The sequence below is a fragment of the Carcharhinus amblyrhynchos genome, chromosome 35 (genome assembly GCF_965287045.1).
Source record: "Carcharhinus amblyrhynchos chromosome 35, sCarAmb.v2.hapA, whole genome shotgun sequence".
Lineage (NCBI taxonomy): Eukaryota > Metazoa > Chordata > Chondrichthyes > Carcharhiniformes > Carcharhinidae > Carcharhinus > Carcharhinus amblyrhynchos.
In genome coordinates, this window is record NC_137358.1 from 9,781,692 (window position 1) to 9,802,129 (window position 20,438).

Below are 20,438 nucleotides of genomic sequence, written 5' to 3' on the forward strand. Positions count from 1 at the left end.
CTTGAGGCTGTGCCCCCTAGTCCTACTGTCTTTTTTTTTATGTATTGAATTCAAATTCACCATCTGCTGTGGTGGGATTCGAACCTGGGTCCCCAGAATATAAGGTGATTATTTGAACTGAAACAACGTGCAGGGGATACGAGGGTAATGGGCACCGTGTCATGATGCTTATTCAGAGAGGTATGATGGGCCAAAGGGTGTATTTACTAGTGTCACAAGTGGGCTTACATTAACACTGCAATGAAGTTACTGTGAAAATCCCCTAGTCGCCACACTCTGGCGCCTGTTCGGGTACACTGAGGGAGAATTTAGCATGGCCAGTGCACCTAACCAGCATGTCTTTCGGAGTGTGGGAGGAAACCAGAGCACTCCGAGGAAACCCATGCATTCACAGGCAAACTCTGCACAGACAGTGACCCAAGCCGGGAATCGAACCCTGGGCCCTGGCGCTGTGAGGCAGCAGCGCTAACCATTGTGCCACCCTAGACTTTCGGACTGTGAGAGGAAATTGGACCACCCGGAGGAAACCCATGCGGACATGGGCAAACTCCGCACAGACGTTGACCCAAGCCGGGAATCAAACCTGGGTCCCAGGCGCTGTGAGGCAGCAGTGCTAACCACCGCACCGCCGTGACAGCCCTCCTTCTGCGCCCGTAGCAATTCAGTGATTCCATGATACGGTGGAAGGGAAGCTTGCCTGGAGCGAATAAATGCCAGCAGAGACCCAGGGGAGGGCCGAATGGCCTGACCCTCTTTTGTAAAACTGCCTCTGTGTGTGTGTGTGTGTGTGTGTGTGTGTGTGTGTGTCTGTGTGTGTGTTAGAGATGATGTCTGGAGTTGATCATCAAGGAGAGATGGAGAAAGAAAGCTCTGGCATTTAATATCTATTTGATAGGACAGCGTAGCCATGGAAATGAGAACAGCAGGCATTCAGGGTAGACAAAGTGAAATAGGTACAAAGAGGCTGCTTTATATAAATGATAAATGAGCGTTACAGAAAACTTCTAAAACCTTGTGGAGTCAGGAGGATAAATCTTGTCAACTCTCCGCCCTCGCACGCCAGACCGATTGGTCCTTTTGTTGACTACAAGGGACCTGATTGGCCCCTTTCAGTCAAGCTCCTGAACGGATCTCCTCTCTGCCAATCAAAGAGATTGACACAATTTGTGGCAATATTTATGAGAGTGTCAGAGAGCTCAGGCACTGTTTGCAAAGATTAGGAATAGTGCCTCTTGTGTCAGCGTGTTTGTATAAGCCCCGGTCTTTTCTTTTTGCGTGTGTGTGTATGTGCGAGAAACAAGCTCAAGACAGAACGTGCGAGACTCGAACAGGCAGAAAATTTAAGACTCTTTCTCTGCCTGAATCCAGGCACAGCGACACAAGAGGGACTGATCGCCGGCAAGCAAGGTAAGACAAGTGTGGACACCTTTCTTTCAGGCTCCAATAGTTTTAGCCTTGAGGGGAGGGCATTGCACAGGGAGATGGCTAACCTGCATCGCACCTTGTCTCGGGTACCAGGCTCCATGCTGACACCGGATGCAAAGATGCCCCACTTTCAAACAGCACTGGGGGAAAAAAATCTTACCGATAATCCCTGCCCACTCCCCAATCAAAAAAAAAATCTCTGAAGAGGCTGGGATAAAATTACTTTAACTTTAGGAATTCTTCACCCGGAATTTTACCATCGTGCCCACCGCGGGAATCGGAGTGGGCGAGGGGCGCCAACAATGAGAAGATCCGTTTGCCTTGGTGGGATTTTACACAAAAGTGGCTGTAGAATTCCGCCCGTGATGTTTCATTGACCTGCCCTATCACCGATTAAAGTTCTGGGCATTTAAAAAGGAAGGGACGGGAAATCCGAAATTTGTTTGCAAATGACTCAGCCCATTGAAAATTCCTCCTGTTTCGCCTGTAAACTTTTTTTTAATCCCCCTCTGTCTCTCTCTGCAAATTTCTAACGCCCACTGTGGTGCGTCCCCTTATCCATCAGTCGATGCCTGTGAGACACGCGAAGAGCAGGAGGATAAGTGGGAAATTATATACTTTCTTAAGTGGGCTGAAGGAAAGGGCGCTGTCAATTTTGTTCACTCAAATGAGGTCGGGAGAATGGAGCGTAGGTTATCAGAGTTCGGTGTTCCCGAACAATGAAGCATTGGCACTCACAAAGGGTAAGTTATTAACATAGGGAGTTGTCCTTTCAGCCCATCTAACCTGTGCTGTTCTTTCTAACAGCTATTAAGTGCATCTTACCCAGTCTTTTATTCATTCGTAGTTCATGCTGGCTGGCCAGCACTTATTGCCCATCTTTAATTGCCCCTTCATTAAATTCTACAGTGCAGAAGGAGGCCATTTGGCCCATCAAGACTGTCCCGAACACAATCCCACCCAGGGTCTATCCCAGTAACCCCATGCATTTACCCTAGCTAGTCCCCCTGACACTAAGGGGCAATTTAACGTGGCCAATCTACCTAACCTGCACATCTTTGGATTGTGGGAGGGAACTGGAGAACCCGGAGGAAACCCACGCAGACACGGGGAGAATGTACAAACTCCACACAGACAGTGACCTGAGACTGGGAATCAAACCCAGGAATCTGGAGCCGTGAGGCAGCAGTACTAACCATCGTGCCACCTTGAGAAGGTGGTGGTGAGCTGCTTTCTTGAATCGCTGCAGTCCACGTGTTGTGGGTTGACCCTCAATACCGTTAGGGAGGGAGTTCCAGGATTTTGACCCAGCAACTGCGAAGGAACGGCCGATATATTTCCAAGTCAGGATGGTGAGTGGCTTGGAGGGGAACTTGCAGGGGGTGGGTGTTCCCCATGTATCTGCTGCCCTTGTCCTTCTAGATGGAAGTGGTTATGGGTTTGGAAGGTGCTGTCCAAGGATCTTTGGTGAGTTGCTGCGGTGCATCTTGTAGACGGTACACACAGCTGCTACCGAGCATCGGTGGTGGAGGGAATGGATGCTTGTGGATGTGGTGCCAATCGAACGGGGCTGCTTTGTCACAGGATCAAAGAATCATAGGACTCCCACTGTGGAGAGGAAGACCATTCGGCCCATCGAGTCTGCACCGACCACAATCCCACCCAGTCCCTATTTGCATAACTCCTTAATTTTGCCCTGCTAATCCCCCTGACACTAGGGTTAAATTAGCATGGCCAAGCAACCTAACCTGCACATCTTTGGACTGTGGGAGGAAACCGGAGCACCCAGAGGAAACCCATGCAGAACGTGTCCCCACACAGACAGTGACCCAAGCTGGGAATCGAACCCAGGTCCCTGGCACTGTGAGGCAGCAGTGTTACCCACTGTGCCACCGTGTCTTTTAAGGTATTGAGCTTCTTGAGTGTTGTTGGAGCTGCACCCATCCAGGCAAGTGGGGAGTATGCCATCACACTCCTAACTTGTCCTTTGGACAAGTGGACAGGCCTTGGGGAGTCAGGGGGTGAGTTACTCGTCGCAGAATCCCTAGCCTCTGACTCGCTCTTGTAGCCACTGTGTTTATGTGGTGAGTTCAGTTGAGTTTCTGGTCAATGGTAACCCCAAGGAAGTTGACAGTGGGGGATACAGTGATGGTTACACCACTGAATGTCAAACTTATATCCAATTCCATTTTCTGGATTGTCATTCTGTCAGCTCCCTATCAGGCAATGTGTTCCAGGTTTGGACAACTTATTGAGTAAGGAAAAGCTCCCACATGTAGTAATAATAGTATCACAATTTGGCTTACATTAACACTGCAATGAGGTTACTGTGAAAATCCCCCTGGTCGCCACACTCCTGTTCGGGTACACTGAAGGAGAATTTAGCATGGCCAACACACCTAACCAGCACATTTTTCAGACTATGGGAGGAAACCAGAGCACCCGGGAGAACGTGCAGACTCCGTATGAACAGTGACCCAAGGCTAGGAATGGAACACGGGTCGCTGGCGCTGTGAGGCAGCAGTGCTAACCACTGTGCCAGCGTGCTGCCCATTTAAACTTTCATCAAATATTTTATATCCTTGACTAATATTTAAAACTTCAATAGAATCCGAATGCTGGAATCTTCCTGGGAGGGAAATGCAGCATTCCAGGATCAGTATGAAGCAGACCGGGATTTGAATTGATTTATTATTGTCACATGTATTAGCATACAGTGAAAAGTATTGTTTCTTGCACACTATACAGACAAGACATATCGTTCATAGAGAAGGAAAGGAGAGAGTGCAGAATGTCGTGTTACAGTCATAGCTAGGGTGTAGAGAAAGAGCACCCTAGCAAGAGGTAGCTCCATTCAAAAGTCTGACAGCAGCAGGGAAGAAGCTGTTCTTGAGTCGGTTGGTACGTGACCTCAGACTTTTGTATCCTTTTCCCAAAGGAAGAAGGTGGAAGAGAGAATGTCCGGGGTGCGTGGGGTTCTTGATTATGCTGGGTGCTTTTCCGAGGCAGCGGGAAGTGTAAACAGAGTCAATGGATGGGAGGCTGGTTTACGTGATGGATTAGGCCACATTCATGACCTTCTGTAGTTTCTTGCGGTCTTGGGCAGAGCAGGAGCCCAGACCGAGCTGTGATACAACCAGAGAGAATGCTTTCTATGGTGCATCGGTAAAAGTTGGTGAGAGTCGTAGCTGACATGCCAAATTTCCTTAGTCTTCTGAGAAAGTAGAGGCATTGGTGGGTATTCTTAACTCGGGGGACCAGGACAGGTTGTTGATGATCTGGACACCTAAAAACTTGAAGTTCTCGACCCTTTCTACTTTGTCCCTGTTGACAAAGTTCTCCTTTACACTTCCTGAAGTCGATGACTATCACCTTTGTTCTGTTGACATTGAGGAACAGATTATTGTTGCCGCACCAGTTCACCAGATTTTCTATCTCATTCCTGTACTCTGCCTCGTCATTGTTTGAGAACTGACTCACTACGGTGGTGTCATCAGCAAACTTGAAAATTGAACTGAGGGGGAATTTGGCCACACAGCCATAGGTGTATAAGGAGTATAGTAGAGGGCTGGGAACACAGCCTTGTGGGTCAGGATCAGCGTGAAGCAGACCAGGAGCAGTGTGCAGGGGGTCAGGATCAGTGTGAAGCAGACCGGGAGCAGTGTGCAGGGGATCAGGATCAGTGTGAAGCAGACCGGGAGCAGTGTGCGGGAGGTCAGGATCAGTGTGAAGCAGACCGGGAGCAGTGTGCAGGGGGTCAGGATCAGTGTGAAGCAGACCGGGAGCAGTGTGCAGGGGGTCAGGATCAGTGTGAAGCAGACCGGGAGCAGTGTGCAGGGGGTCAGGATCAGTGTGAAGCAGACCGGGAGCAGTATGCGGGAGGTCAGGATCAGTGTGAAGCAGACCGGGAGCAGTGTGCGGGAGGTCAGGATCAGTGTGAAGCAGACCGGGAGCAGTGTGCGGGAGGTCAGGATCAGTGTGAAGCAGACCGGGAGCAGTGTGCAGGGGATCAGGATCAGTGTGAAGCAGACCGGGAGCAGTGTGCGGGAGGTCAGGATCAGTGTGAAACAGACCGGGAGCAGTGTGCAGGGGGTCAGGATCAGTGTGAAGCAGACCGGGAGCAGTGTGCAGGGGGTCAGGATCAGTGTGAAGCAGACCGGGAGCAGTGTGCAGGGGGTCAGGATCAGTGTGAAGCAGACCGGGAGCAGTGTGCGGGAGGTCAGGATCAGTGTGAAGCAGACCGGGAGCAGTGTGCAGGGGGTCAGGATCAGTGTGAAGCAGACCAGGAGCAGTGTGCAGGGGGTCAGGATCAGTGTGAAGCAGACCGGGAGCAGTGTGCGGGAGGTCAGGATCAGTGTGAAGCAGACCGGGAGCAGTGTGCGGGGGGTCAGGATCAGTGTGAAGCAGACCGGGAGCAGTGTGCAGGGGGGTCAGGGTCAGTGTGAAGCAGACCGGGAGCAGTGTGCGGGGGGTCAGGATCAGTGTGAAGCAGACCGGGAGCAGTGTGCAGGGGGTCAGGATCAGTGTGAAGCAGACCGGGAGCAGTGTGCGGGAGATCAGGATCAGTGTGAAGCAGACCGGGAGCAGTGTGCAGGGGGTCAGGATCAGTGTGAAGCAGACCAGGAGCAGTGTGCGGGAGATCAGGATCAGTGTGAAGCAGACCGGGAGCAGTGTGCGGGAGGTAAGGATCAGTGTGAAGCAGACCGGGAGCAGTGTGCGGGAGGTCAGGATCAGTGTGAAGCAGACCGGGACCAGTGTGCAGGGGGTCAGGATCAGTGTGAAGCAGACCGGGAGCAGTGTGCGGGGGGGTCAGGATCAGTGTGAAGCAGACCGGGAGCAGTGTGCAGGAGGTCAGGATCAGTGTGAAGCAGACCGGGAGCAGTGTGCAGGGGGTCAGGATCAGTGTGAAGCAGACCGGGAGCAGTGTGCGGGAGGTCAGGATCAGTGTGAAGCAGACCGGGAGCAGTGTGCGGGAGGTCAGGATCAGTGTGAAGCAGACCAGGAGCAGTGTGCAGGGGGTCAGGATCAGTGTGAAGCAGACCGGGAGCAGTGTGCGGGAGGTCAGGATCAGTGTGAAGCAGACCGGGAGCAGTGTGCGGGAGGTCAGGATCAGTGTGAAGCAGACCGGGAGCAGTGTGCAGGGGGGTCAGGATCAGTGTGAAGCAGACCGGGAGCAGTGTGCGGGAGGTAAGGATCAGTGTGAAGCAGACCGGGAGCAGTGTGCAGGGGGTCAGGATCAGCGTGAAGCAGACCGGGAGCAGTGTGCAGGGGGTCAGGATCAGTGTGAAGCAGACCGGGAGCAGTGTGCAGGAGATCAGGATCAGTGTGAAGCAGACCGGGAGCAGTGTGCGGGAGGTCAGGATCAGTGTGAAGCAGACCGGGACCAGTGTGCAGGGGGTCAGGATCAGTGTGAAGCAGACCGGGAGCAGTGTGCAGGGGGTCAGGATCAGTGTGAAGCAGACCGGGAGCAGTGTGCGGGAGGTCAGGATCAGCGTGAAGCAGACCGGGAGCAGTGTGCGGGGGGGTCAGGATCAGTGTGAAGCAGACCGGGAGCAGTGTGCGGGGGGGTCAGGATCAGCGTGAAGCAGACCGGGAGCAGTGTGCGGGAGGTCAGGATCAGTGTGAAGCAGACCGGGAGCAGTGTGCGGGGGGGGTCAGGATCAGTGTGAAGCAGACCGGGAGCAGTGTGCGGGAGGTCAGGATCAGTGTGAAGCAGACCGGGAGCAGTGTGCGGGAGGTCAGGATCAGTGTGAAGCAGACCGGGAGCAGTGTGCAGGGGGGTCAGGATCAGTGTGAAGCAGACCGGGAGCAGTGTGCGGGAGGTAAGGATCAGTGTGAAGCAGACCGGGAGCAGTGTGCGGGAGGTAAGGATCAGTGTGAAGCAGACCGGGAGCAGTGTGCGGGGGGTCAGGATCAGTGTGAAGCAGACCGGGAGCAGTGTGCAGGAGGTCAGGATCAGTGTGAAGCAGACCGGGAGCATTGTGCGGGGGGTCAGGATCAGTGTGAAGCAGACCGGGAGCAGTGTGCAGGGGGTCAGGATCAGTGTGAAGCAGACCGGGAGCAGTGTGCAGGAGGTCAGGATCAGTGTGAAGCAGACCGGGAGCATTGTGCGGGGGGTCAGGATCAGTGTGAAGCAGACCGGGAGCAGTGTGCAGGAGGTCAGGATCAGTGTGAAGCAGACCGGGAGCATTGTGCGGGTGGTCAGGATCAGTGTGAAGCAGACCGGGAGCAGTGTGCAGGGGGTCAGGGTCAGTGTGAAGCAGACCAGGAGCAGTGTGCGGGAGGTCAGGATCAGCGTGAAGCAGACCGGGAGCAGTGTGCAGGAGGTCAGGATCAGTGTGAAGCAGACCGGGAGCAGTGTGCGGGAGGTCAGGATCAGTGTGAAGCAGACCGGGAGCAGTGTGCAGGGAGTCAGGATCAGTGTGAAGCAGACCGGGAGCAGTGTGCAGGGGGTCAGGATCAGTGTGAAGCAGACCGGGAGCAGTGTGCGGGAGGTCAGGGTCAGTGTGAAGCAGACCGGGAGCAGTGTGCGGGAGGTCAGGATCAGCGTGAAGCAGACCGGGAGCAGTGTGCAGGAGGTCAGGATCAGTGTGAAGCAGACCGGGAGCAGTGTGCGGGAGGTCAGGATCAGTGTGAAGCAGACCGGGAGCAGTGTGCGGGAGGTCAGGATCAGTGTGAAGCAGACCGGGAGCAGTGTGCGGGGGGGGTCAGGATCAGTGTGAAGCAGACCGGGAGCATTGTGCGGGGGGTCAGGATCAGTGTGAAGCAGACCGGGAGCAGTGTGCAGGGGGTCAGGATCAGTGTGAAGCAGACCGGGAGCATTGTGCGGGTGGTCAGGATCAGTGTGAAGCAGACCGGGAGCAGTGTGCGGGAGGTAAGGATCAGTGTGAAGCAGACCGGGAGCAGTGTGCAGGGGGTCAGGATCAGCGTGAAGCAGACCGGGAGCAGTGTGCAGGGGGTCAGGATCAGTGTGAAGCAGACCGGGAGCAGTGTGCAGGAGATCAGGATCAGTGTGAAGCAGACCGGGAGCAGTGTGCGGGAGGTCAGGATCAGTGTGAAGCAGACCGGGACCAGTGTGCAGGGGGTCAGGATCAGTGTGAAGCAGACCGGGAGCAGTGTGCAGGGGGTCAGGATCAGTGTGAAGCAGACCGGGAGCAGTGTGCGGGAGGTCAGGATCAGCGTGAAGCAGACCGGGAGCAGTGTGCGGGGGGGTCAGGATCAGTGTGAAGCAGACCGGGAGCAGTGTGCGGGGGGGTCAGGATCAGCGTGAAGCAGACCGGGAGCAGTGTGCGGGAGGTCAGGATCAGTGTGAAGCAGACCGGGAGCAGTGTGCGGGGGGGGTCAGGATCAGTGTGAAGCAGACCGGGAGCAGTGTGCGGGAGGTCAGGATCAGTGTGAAGCAGACCGGGAGCAGTGTGCGGGAGGTCAGGATCAGTGTGAAGCAGACCGGGAGCAGTGTGCAGGGGGGTCAGGATCAGTGTGAAGCAGACCGGGAGCAGTGTGCGGGAGGTAAGGATCAGTGTGAAGCAGACCGGGAGCAGTGTGCGGGAGGTAAGGATCAGTGTGAAGCAGACCGGGAGCAGTGTGCGGGGGGTCAGGATCAGTGTGAAGCAGACCGGGAGCAGTGTGCAGGAGGTCAGGATCAGTGTGAAGCAGACCGGGAGCATTGTGCGGGGGGTCAGGATCAGTGTGAAGCAGACCGGGAGCAGTGTGCAGGGGGTCAGGATCAGTGTGAAGCAGACCGGGAGCAGTGTGCAGGAGGTCAGGATCAGTGTGAAGCAGACCGGGAGCATTGTGCGGGGGGTCAGGATCAGTGTGAAGCAGACCGGGAGCAGTGTGCAGGGGGTCAGGATCAGTGTGAAGCAGACCGGGAGCATTGTGCGGGTGGTCAGGATCAGTGTGAAGCAGACCGGGAGCAGTGTGCAGGGGGTCAGGGTCAGTGTGAAGCAGACCAGGAGCAGTGTGCGGGAGGTCAGGATCAGCGTGAAGCAGACCGGGAGCAGTGTGCAGGAGGTCAGGATCAGTGTGAAGCAGACCGGGAGCAGTGTGCGGGAGGTCAGGATCAGTGTGAAGCAGACCGGGAGCAGTGTGCAGGGAGTCAGGATCAGTGTGAAGCAGACCGGGAGCAGTGTGCAGGGGGTCAGGATCAGTGTGAAGCAGACCGGGAGCAGTGTGCGGGAGGTCAGGGTCAGTGTGAAGCAGACCGGGAGCAGTGTGCGGGAGGTCAGGATCAGCGTGAAGCAGACCGGGAGCAGTGTGCAGGAGGTCAGGATCAGTGTGAAGCAGACCGGGAGCAGTGTGCGGGAGGTCAGGATCAGTGTGAAGCAGACCGGGAGCAGTGTGCGGGAGGTCAGGATCAGTGTGAAGCAGACCGGGAGCAGTGTGCGGGAGGTCAGGGTCAGTATGAAGCAGACCGGTGAAGCCCCATCACTGGACTGAAGAAAACAAAGTTGGACGTAAGCTTTGTTAGGGTTGTGGGGTTTTAACCAATGCCCAGGGCCATCTTTTTTTTTATTCATGGGGCTTGGGTATCGCTGGCTGGGCCAGTATTTATTGCCCATCCCCAATTGCCCGAGGGCAGTTTAGAGTCAACCACATTGGCTGTGGCTCTGGAGTCACATGTAGGCCAGACCGGGTAAGGACGGCAGATTTCCTTCCCTAAAGGGACATTAGTGACCCAGATGCGTTTTTCCGACAATGGTTCCATGGTCATCAGTAGGTTCTTAATCCCAGATATCTTTTATTGAATTCAAATTCCACCATCTGCCGTGGCGGGATTCAAACCCGGGTCCCACAGAACATGAGCTGGGTTTCTGGATTAATGGTCTAGCGATAACACCACTAGGCCTTCACCTCCCTTGAATGGCGGAGTGGGCTTGAGGGGCTGAATGGCCTACTCCTGCTCCTCAGGCCTATGTTCCCATGTCATAAAGCAGCGGAGAGGTTTGGAGGGGGAGAGATCTCAGAGCTTAGGAGCCCGTTGTCAAAGCTTCTGATGGTGCAACAATGAGGAGCGATTCACCATGGTGAGTCTTGAACCTTGTGCTTGGGTGGACTGCGCATTTTAAACGACTGGATGATGGATAAATGAGTGGCTGAGGAATCCCCCCCTTGCTCTTCCTCCAGATAGCGTCATGGGAACTTCTGCAGCACCCCCGCACCTCCCGTCCCGCCCAGGAGGACAGAGGGGGCCTCAGTTTAGCTTCGCATCAGATATGCGTGCCTCATGTTTAAGTTCATTTATTAGTCACAAGTCAACTGGCATTAACACTGCAGTGAAGTTACTGTGATGGAATGGAATGGTGGAATTTGAAACGTGTGTGTGTGTGTGTGATCAACACAACAATCCGGAACATTCTCTCCGTTCCCATTGGAACTTTCCAAAGGCAATTGGACATGGGGACTGATTTGTTGGATAGTGGGGAAACTGTCAGGAGCTAAATTAGCCAGCTCCTTAAATGGGCTAGCACTGACACGTCAGGCCAAATGGCCTCCTCCTGTTCTCGAACACTACAGTTTGGGGTCTTACAGATACGGCATGAGATTGATGGCATTCCCAACCTTCCTGCGATAAATGTTCATGTTTGGTGCAGCTGGAATCAAGCCAGTGTCAACATTGCACTCCCGGCAGTTTAAGACCCTGTTATCAGGCATATCAACAGCAAATACTTTGCTCCTTGCTCTTCCACAGGGACGGGCTCCGGACCCACTGAGCTCCGAAACATTCTGAAAATGAGCTACGTTAGGTATCGGGGTGTGGGGGGGTGGGGGGTAGAGGCTAGGTGGAGGGGGGGAAGCCATCCTCCCAGAGATAGCCTGACACTGTGTGTGTGTGTGTGTGTGTGAATATGTGTGTGTGCAACAGTCTGCATGTGTGTGTATATAGGCGTGTGTTTGCATTACTGTGTGCATAAGGGTTTGCGCAAATGCATGTGTTTACATGTGTGTACATTAGTGTATACATGCAGACATGTATATGCCATAGTGCCAGTGCGTATATGTGTGTGAGTGCATGTTGTTTTGCAGGTGTGTGTGTGTGTTTGTGTGTTTTCGTATATGTGTGGCATTAGTGTTTGTGTGCAGGCATGTATGTATTACTGAATGCATAGAAACATTTCAACTACTGTGTGTGTGTATGAGTATGCATGTGTGTGTGTCTGAGTGTGTGTGTGTGTGTGAGAATGTGTGTGAGTGTGAGTGCCTATGTGTGAAAATGTGTGAGTGTGTGTGAGTGTGTGTATGTGAGAATGTGAGTGTTTGTGTGTGAGTGTGAGAGTGTGAGAGTGTGTGTGTGTGTGTGGGACATGTTTGTATCAGTGGGAGCGGCTTTGCGTTTGTACATGTGTATGCACGCATGTGTGTGAGTGTGTATGAGTGTGAGTGTGTGTGTGTGTGTCTGAGTGTGTGTGTGTGTCTGAGTGTGTGTGTGTGTCTCTGTGTGTGTGTGAGTGTGTGTGTGTGAGTGTGAGTGTGAGTGTGTGTGTGTGGGACATTTACATCAGTGGGAGTGGCTTTGTGTTTATACATTTGTACGCACGCGGGTGTGTGTGTGTGAGAGTGTGTGTGAGTGTGTGTGTGAGTGTTTGTGTGTGTGTGTGTGTGAGTGTTTGTGTGTGTGAGAGTGTGTGTGTGTGTATGAGTGTGTGTGTGAGTGTGTGTGAGTGTGTGTATGAGTGTGTGAGTGTGTGTGTGTGTGTGAGTGTTTGTGTGTGTGTATGAGTGTGTGTGAGTGTGTGTGTGTGTGTATGAGGGTGTGTGAGTGTGTGTGTGTGAGTGTGTATGAGGGTGTGTGAGTGTGTGTGTGTGAGTGTGAGTGCGTGTGTGAGTGTGTGTGTGTGTATGAGTGTGTGAGTGTGAGTGCATGTGTGTGTGTGTGTGTGAGTGTGAGTGCGCGTGTGTGTGTGTGTGAGTGTGAGTACATGTATGAGTGTGCGTGTGTGTGTGTGTGTGAGTGTGAGTACATGTATGAGTGTGCGTGTGTGTGTGTATGAGAGGGGGCTGCACAGACCCGATCTGGCTGCGATCTTCCCCAGTGTCTGTCCAATCTGACTTCACACTCGGTGACAGTGAGTCAGAATCATTGCTTCTTTTCATTCTCTCACCCCCGATACAGACACAGGGTTGAAGCAACCAGATTTAGCTTTAATATCAAGAGCCCATCCTGAAATACCTCCCAGCTTTGACAGCAGCGTTTCACAATTACCCAGCATCAACTTGCTGCAAATTAATTTGAACCTGAGCAAATGGGGGGAATGTCAGAGGATAAAGGATAAAACTTTTAGGACTGAGGTGAGGAGAAATTTCTTCACCCAGCGAGTGGTGAATGTGTGGAACTCACTACCCACAGAAAGTAAAAAAATAGCCTAAAAACATTGTGTGGGTGCCTGGAACTCACTGCCAGGGGAGGAAGTAAAGCAGATACGATAGTGATTTTACATGAATAGGATGGGAATACGGTCCCCGGAAGGGTAGGGGGTTTTAGTTCAGATGGGCAGCATGGTCAATGCAGGCTTGGAGGGCCGAAGGGCCTGTTCCTGTGCTGTAATTTTCTTTGTTCTTTGTCACTGTCGGAAAAACCCAACCTAATGAGGGAAGGAAATCTGCCGTCCTTACCCGGTCTGGCCTACATGTGACTCCAGAGCCACAGCAGTGTGGTTCACTCTCAACTAAACTCTAAACAAAGGCAACTAGGGATGGGCTATAAATGCCGGCCCAGCCAGTGACGCCCATGTCCCACAGATGAATACAAAAAAAAAAGTTCTCTTGTGAAGCAGGCATTTGCGAATGTTTGTGATTGCTGATAATGTGAGTTTATTTTAATCATTTTAGCTCCCCCACTAAACTCGTGGGCAAAGGGGATATAGTACAAAAATAATAGCGAAATACTGCAGACTCTGGACATCTGAAATAATGTGGAGATGCCAGCGTTGGACTGGGGTGAACACATTAAGAAGTCTCACAACACCAGGTTAAAGTCCAACAGGTTTATTTGGTAGCAAAAGCCACTAGCTTTCAGAGCGCTGCCCCTTCGTCAGGGGAGTGAGAGTTCGTAAACAGGGTATATAAAGACACAAACTCAATTTACAAAATAATGGTTGGAATGCGCGTCTTTACAGGTAATCAACTCTTAAAGGTACAGAGAATGTGAGTAATGGGGGGAACACTCCAGTGGTGACGGGCATTTGGCCTCTGACCTTCGGCTAAGCATTCTCCTAGGCGGCCTTCACGACACACAACAGCGCAGAGTCGCTGAGCAGAGACTGAGAGCCAAGTTCCGCACACATGAGGATGGCCTCAACCGGGATCTTGGGTTCATGTCACACTATCTGTAACCCCCCACGACTTGCCTGAGCTTGCAAAATCTCACCGGCTGGAGATGATACACATCTCTTTAACCTGTGCTTAACCCTCTCTCCACTCACATTGTCTGTACCTTTAAGAGTTGATTACCTGTAAAGACTCGCATTCCAACCATTATTTTGTAAATTGAGTTTGTGTCTTTATATACCCTGTTTACGAACTCTCACTCCCCTGACGAAGGAGCAGTGAGCGGTCCGAAAGCTAGTAGCTTTTGCTACCAAATAAACCTGTTGGACTTTAACCCTGGTGTTGTGAGATTTCTTACCATCTGAAATAAAAACAGGAAGTGCTGGGAAAACTCAGCGGGTCTGGCAGCGCCTGTGGAGAGAGAAGCAGAGTTAACATTTTGAGTCCATCATTCCTATTACTCTCAAACCAACACGACAGCTAATGGCATGTTGACCTTTATTGCAACGCGATTGAAGTTCAGGAATGAAGAAGTTTTGCTGCAGACATATTCTTCCAGAGTCATATTGGATTCAAAAGAGTGGGATTGTCCAGTTCTGCCCACTGTTGGGATTTTCCAGGCCTGCCCATGACTGGGATTTTCCAGGCCCTGCCTCCTGCTGCAATTTTTCAGTCCAACTTGCTACTGGGATTTTCCAGTCCTGCTTGCAACTGGGATTTTCCAGTCTCATCCACTGCTGGGATTTTCCAGTCCCACCCACTGCTGGGATTTTCCAGTCCCACCCACTGTTGGGATTTTTCAGTCTCGCCTACCACTGGGATTTTTCAGTCCCATCTGTCACTGGGATTATTCAGCCCCACCCACTGCTGGAATTTTCCAGCCTTGTCTGCCACTGAGATTTTCCAGTCTCGTCTGCCACTGGGATTTTCCAGTGCTGACCGCCACTGGTATTTCCTTTCTGCCACCGGAATTTTCCAGTCTCACCTGCTGCTTGGGTTTTCCAGTCCTGCCTGCCGCTGGGACTTTCCAGTCCCACCCATCGCAGGGATTTTCCAGTCCTGCTGAAAGTCAACGGATTTTTGGCTGGGCTGTCGAATATCTCCCAGTGTGTCCCACAGCAATGGGGCTGGAAGGTCGCAGCCTCTCGCTTCCTCTCGCCACAGGTGCTGCCAGGCTCGCTGCATTTTTCCAGCACTTTCTGTACATAAGGACTTTGATTAACGTTCACTTCTCAGGTTCTACTTCTGAAGTGCTTCAGCTCTCCCCCACCTTCCCCCGCCCCACCATTCCTCCATGCCCCCGCCTGCTCCCACTCCCAAGGAGAAACCCTGCATTCCTGTCAAACGTGGGAGGTGGGGAGAGGGGATCGAAGCCCCTCCCCTCCAGGGTGCTCTGACTGTCGTCACATCGCTGTTTGTGGGATCTTGCTGTGCGCAGATCGGTTGCCACACTTCCTACCTTCCAGAGGCAACCACGCTTCCAAGCTACTTCCCTGGTCATAAAACACTTCCACCCTGAGGCTGTGGAAGGTGCTATGTAAACGCAAGTCCTTTCTTCCCTTCAGATACTTTGGGACAGTCCCAAAGTGCAGGACACACCACCAGGTTGTTCATGTGGGCTGACCAGTTGAAATGAAATAGAATTTTACAGCACAAAAAAAGAGGCCCTTCAGCCCATCGTGTCTGTGCCGGCCATCAAGCACCTCTCTATTCTAATCCCATTTCCTCGCGCTTGTCCTGCAGCCTTGTACGCTATGGACTTTCAAGTTCTCATCTAAATGTTTCTTAAATGTTGTGAGGGCTCCCGCCTCTCCCGCCCTCCCAGGCAGCGAGTTCCAGATTCCCAGCTGGGTGAAATTCCTCAAGTCCCCTCTGGATCTCCTGCTCCCTTTACCTTAACTCCCCCTGGTTATTGACTCCTCTACTAATGGAAAAAGTTCTTTCCGATCTACCCTCTCTATGTCCTTCATAATCTTGTACACCCTCAATAAGGCCCCCCCTCAGTCTCCTCTGCTCCAAGGAAGTGTTTTTGATTTGATTTGATTTATTATTGTCGCATGTATTAACATACGGTGAAAAGTATTGTTTCCTGCACGCTGTACAAAGCATACTGCTCACAGAGAAGGAAAGGAGAGAGTGCAGAGTACAGTCATAGTGAGGGTGTAGAGAAAGATCCATTTAATGCAAGGTAGGTCCATTCAAAAATCTGATGGCAGCAGGGAAGAAGCTGTTTTTGAGTCGGTTGGTACGTGACCTCAGACTTTTGTATCTTTTTCCCAACGGAAGAAGGTGGAAGGGAGAATGTCTGGGGGTGAGGGGTCCTTAATTATGCTGGCTGCTTTTTCAAGGCAGCAGGAAGTGTAGACAGAGTCAATGGATGGGAGGTTGGTTTGAGTGATGGACTGGGGTACATTCGCGATCTTTTATAGTTCTTTGCGGTCTTGGGCAGAGCAGGAGCCCATACCAAGCTGTGATACAACCAGAAAGAATGCTTAAAAGGATGTTCTTGCACTGAAGAGAGTGCATTGACAGTTTACCAGGCTGATTCCAGGGATGGCGGAACTGATATATGAGGAGAGATTAACTAGGTTAGGATTGTTTTCACTGGAGTTTAGACGAATGAGGGGAATCTCATAGATACTTATAAAATTCTAACAGGACTAGACAGGGTAGATGCAGGGAGGATGTTCCTGATGGTGGGGGAGTCCAGAACCAGGGCTCACAGTCTGAGGATACAGGGTAGACCATTTAGAACAGAGATGAGGGGTCTGACCAGAGCCTTATACAGCCTCAGAGCCGCAGCTGGAGTACTGTGTGCAGTTTTGGGCGCCGTACTTACGCAAGGATATTTTGGCCTTGGAGGGAGTGCAGAGGAGGGTTACTAGGCTGATGCCGGAGTTGAGGGGGTTGAGCTATGAGGAGAGGCTGAATAAATTAGGCTTGTACTCGTTAGAGTTTAGAAGAATGAGGGGAGATCTCATTGAGACGTATAAGATGATGAATGGGATGGATAGGATAGAGGTGGAGAGACTCTTCCCGCTCAGAAAGGACAGTAGGACTAGGGGGCACAGCCTCAAGATAAAGGGGGGGGCGGTTTAGAACAGAGTTGAGGAGGAACTTCTTCGCTCAAAGGGTGGTGAATCTCTGGAATTCTCTGCCCGTTGAAGTGGTGGAGGCTGCCTCGCTAAATATTTTTAAGACGCGGGTTGATGGGTTTTTGATAAGAGAGGGGATTAAGGGTTATGGGGAGAGGGCGGGAAAGTGGAACTGAGCCACGACAGATCAGCCATGATCTTATTGAATGGCGGGGCAGGCTCGAAAGGCTAGTTGGCCTACTCCTGCTCCTATTTCTTATGTTCTTATGTTCTTATCCCTGCTCTTGTATTGTAGCCTTCTCAACATGAATGTTAACATTGCGTTTGCCTTCCTAACTGCTGGCTAAACCTGCATCCAGGTGAATCCATCCAGGTGAACCTCCTCCGCAGTGCAGTCACAGCTATTTTACAGGTGGAACAGGTTAGAATGGGGCCTATTCTGAAAATGACTGCCTTCTTGATGGACCTTACTGGAGCTGCAATCTCAGGTTAAAGCGCAGCGTTGATTGACTCTTTAGAACCGAGATAGGAGGAATTCCTTCAGCCAGAGGGTGGTGAATGTGTGGAATTCATTGCCACAGAGGGCTGTGAAGGGCAGGTCGCTGAGAGCACTTAAGACAGAGATAGATAGAATCTCGATTAGTGGTTACGGGGAAAGGGGATTGAGAAATTTATCAGCAATGATCCAATGGTGGAGCAGATTCGATGGGCCGAGTGGCCTAATTCTGCTCCTACATTTTATGGTCTTATGGACTCATGGCTTTCAGTTTGCTGCAGTTGAGAGCTTCAATTTCTAGGTGTTCTAGTCACCAGCAACCCGTCCTGGTTCCTCCATCCCAAAACTTTGGTTGAGAAAGCCCACCAGTGCCTCTACTTTCTCAGAAGTCTAAGGAAATTTGACATGTCCGCTACGATTCTCACTAACTTTTATGGGTGCGCCATAGAAAGCATTCTTTCCAGATATATCACAGCTTGATATGGCTCCTGCTCTGCCCAAACTACAAAGGATTATGAACGTAGCCCAGTCCATCACACAAACCAGCCTCCCATCCGTTGACTCCGTCTACACTTCCCGCTGCCTCGGAAAAGCAGCCGGCATAATCAAGGACCCCACGCACCCTGGACGTACTCTCTTCCACCTTCTCCTGTCAGGGGAAAGATACAAAAGTGGGAAAAGCAGCCAGCATAATTAAGGACCCCATGTACCCCGGACATTCTCTCTTCCACCTTCTTCTGTTGGAAAGAAGATATAAAAGTCTGAGGTCGCGTACCAACCAACTCAAGATCAGCTTCTTCCCTGCTGCCATCAGACTTTTGAATGGACCTGCCTCATATTAAGTTGATCTTTCTCTATGGCTATGACTGTAACACTACATTCTGCACCCTCTCGCTTCTGCAGGATGTTGCTGGGACCTGAGCAGCTGAGTTACAGGGAGAGATTGAATAGGTTAGGACTTTATTCTCTGGAGCGTAGAAGAATGAGGGGAGATTTGATAGAGGTGTATAAGATTTTGATGGGCGTAGATAGAGTGAATGCAAGCAGGCTTTTTCCACTGAGGCTAGGGGAGAAAAAAAAACCAGAGAGCATGGATTAAGGGTGAAAGGAGAAAAGTTTAAAGGGATATTAGAGGGGGGGGGCGCTTCTTCACGCAGAGAGTGATGGGAGTGTGAAATGAGCTGCCGGATAAAGTGGTAAATGCGGGGTCACTTTTAACATTTAAGAAAAACTTGGACGGGTTCATGGACGAGAGGGGTGTGGAGGGATATGGTCCAAGTGCGGGTCAGTGGGACTAGGCAAAAAATGGTTCGGCACAGACAAGAAGGGCCAAAAGGCCTGTTTCTGAGCTGTAATTTTCTATGGTTCTATGGTTTCCTTCTTTATGAACGGCATGCTTTGTCTGTATGGCACACAACAATAACAATACATGTAGCAATAGTAAATTAAATCAAGAGGCAGGATCTACACTCAGTTTTATGGTAGTTTTATGGATCTTGCAGTCTGGGAGATTAATTACTCCATTCGCACCTTTTCCAAATGCCATCTGCTTCCTATAAAGGTGAATAATGTTAGGAAGCTAATCTCAGCAAATAGGAGGCCTCAAGCTTTTAATCCCACCCCCCCCCCCAATACCTCATTCGCAGCGTGAGAGTGGGATCAGCAAGGCTTAGCTCCAGCTTCTGTGAATTTTTATTTCATTCATTCATGGGATGTGGGCATCGCTGGCATTCATTGCCCATCCCTAACCACCCTCCATTCCATGAGAGTCAACCACATCGCTGTGGCTCTGGAGTCACATGTAGGCCAGACCAGGTAAGGATGGCAGATTTCCTTCCCTAAAGGGACATTAGTGAACCAGATGGGTTTTTCCAACAATGGTTTCATGGTCATCAGTAGATTCTTAATTCCAGATTTTTTTTAACTGAATTCAAATTTCACCATCTGCCGTGGTGGGATTCGAACCTGGGGCCCCTAGAGCATTACCCTGGGTCTCTGGATTACTAGTCCAGTGACAATACCAGTGCGCCACTGCCTCCCCTACGATCAGTAACCTCACCTTGCACAGCGAGGCTTCCAAGACATCCGAACTAGTGAATGGACTGTGCCAATTGGATTGACTTGAACGCAGAGACTTAGCCGACAAGGAATGTCAGCAAGCATTGGAATTGGGAGTGGGAGTGAATGGGATTTGAGGTCCTTTGTGATTGTGTACAGTGGGAGTGAACAGGAATGTGTTTGGGTCCGTTGGGATTGCGTACAGTGGTAGTGAACAGGAAGGGGTTTGGGTCCATTGGGATTGTGTACAGTGGGAGTGAATGGGAAGGGGTTTGGGTCCATTGGGATTGAGTACAGTGGGAGTGAATGGAAAGGGGTTTGGGATTGGGATTGAGTACAGTGGGAGTGAATGGAAAGGGGTTTGGGTCCATTTGGATTATGTACAATGGGAGAGAATGGGAAGAGGTTGGGATTGGGATTGTGTACAGTGGGAGTGGTCAGGAAGAGGTTTGGGATTGGGATTGTGTACAATGGGAGTGAAAGGGAAGGGGTTTGGGTCCATTGGGATTATGTACAGTGGGAGTGGACGGGAAGGGGTTGGGGTTGGGATTGGGATTGTATACAATGAGAGTGAACGGGAAGGGGATTGGGTCCATCAGGATTGTGTACAGTGGGAATGAACGGGAAGGGGTTGGGGTTGGGATTGGGATTGGGATTGTATGCAATGGGAGTGAACGGGAAGGGGTTTGGGTCCATTGGGATTATGTACAGTGGGAGTGAACGGGAAGGGGTTTGGGATTGGGATTGTGTACAATGGGAGTGAACGGGAAGGGGTTTGGGTCCATCAGGATTGTGTACAGAGGTGGCAGAGGTGGTTTTGAACTCTCTCGGAGGTAAACTCTCCCTGGCGGTGGACATTTAAATCTCTTCTTGTTCAAGATCCTCTCGTGATGGGGGCGGTTGAAATGATACGGCAGTGGTTGCAGATGAAGGGCCACCAGAGCGGAGAGATTGACCCAGAAATGTCCGTCCAGAGCTGCAACACCTGAATTTTGAGATCTTCACTGATTTTTTTTGCCCGCTAGTAATTCCTGTTCACCCTCTTGGTGAGGAAGATTCCCCGGTTTTAAAATATCCCACGTGTCCTTGTACTGCTC

At 51.5% G+C, this 20,438-nt stretch overlaps 1 protein-coding gene across 1 annotated transcript in view; it reads left to right on the plus strand.

Annotated features, from left to right (window-relative positions):
• Nucleotides 1-1,250: 1,250 nt before the first annotated feature.
• LOC145361799 (somatostatin receptor type 5-like) overlaps nt 1,251-20,438 on the plus strand; it is a 30,769-nt gene continuing 11,581 nt past the window's right edge. Inside the window, exon 1 of the mRNA XM_080217779.1 lies at nt 1,251-1,407. The gene's annotated coding sequence lies outside the window, so the exon portion shown is untranslated. The remainder of the gene's footprint in view (nt 1,408-20,438) is intronic.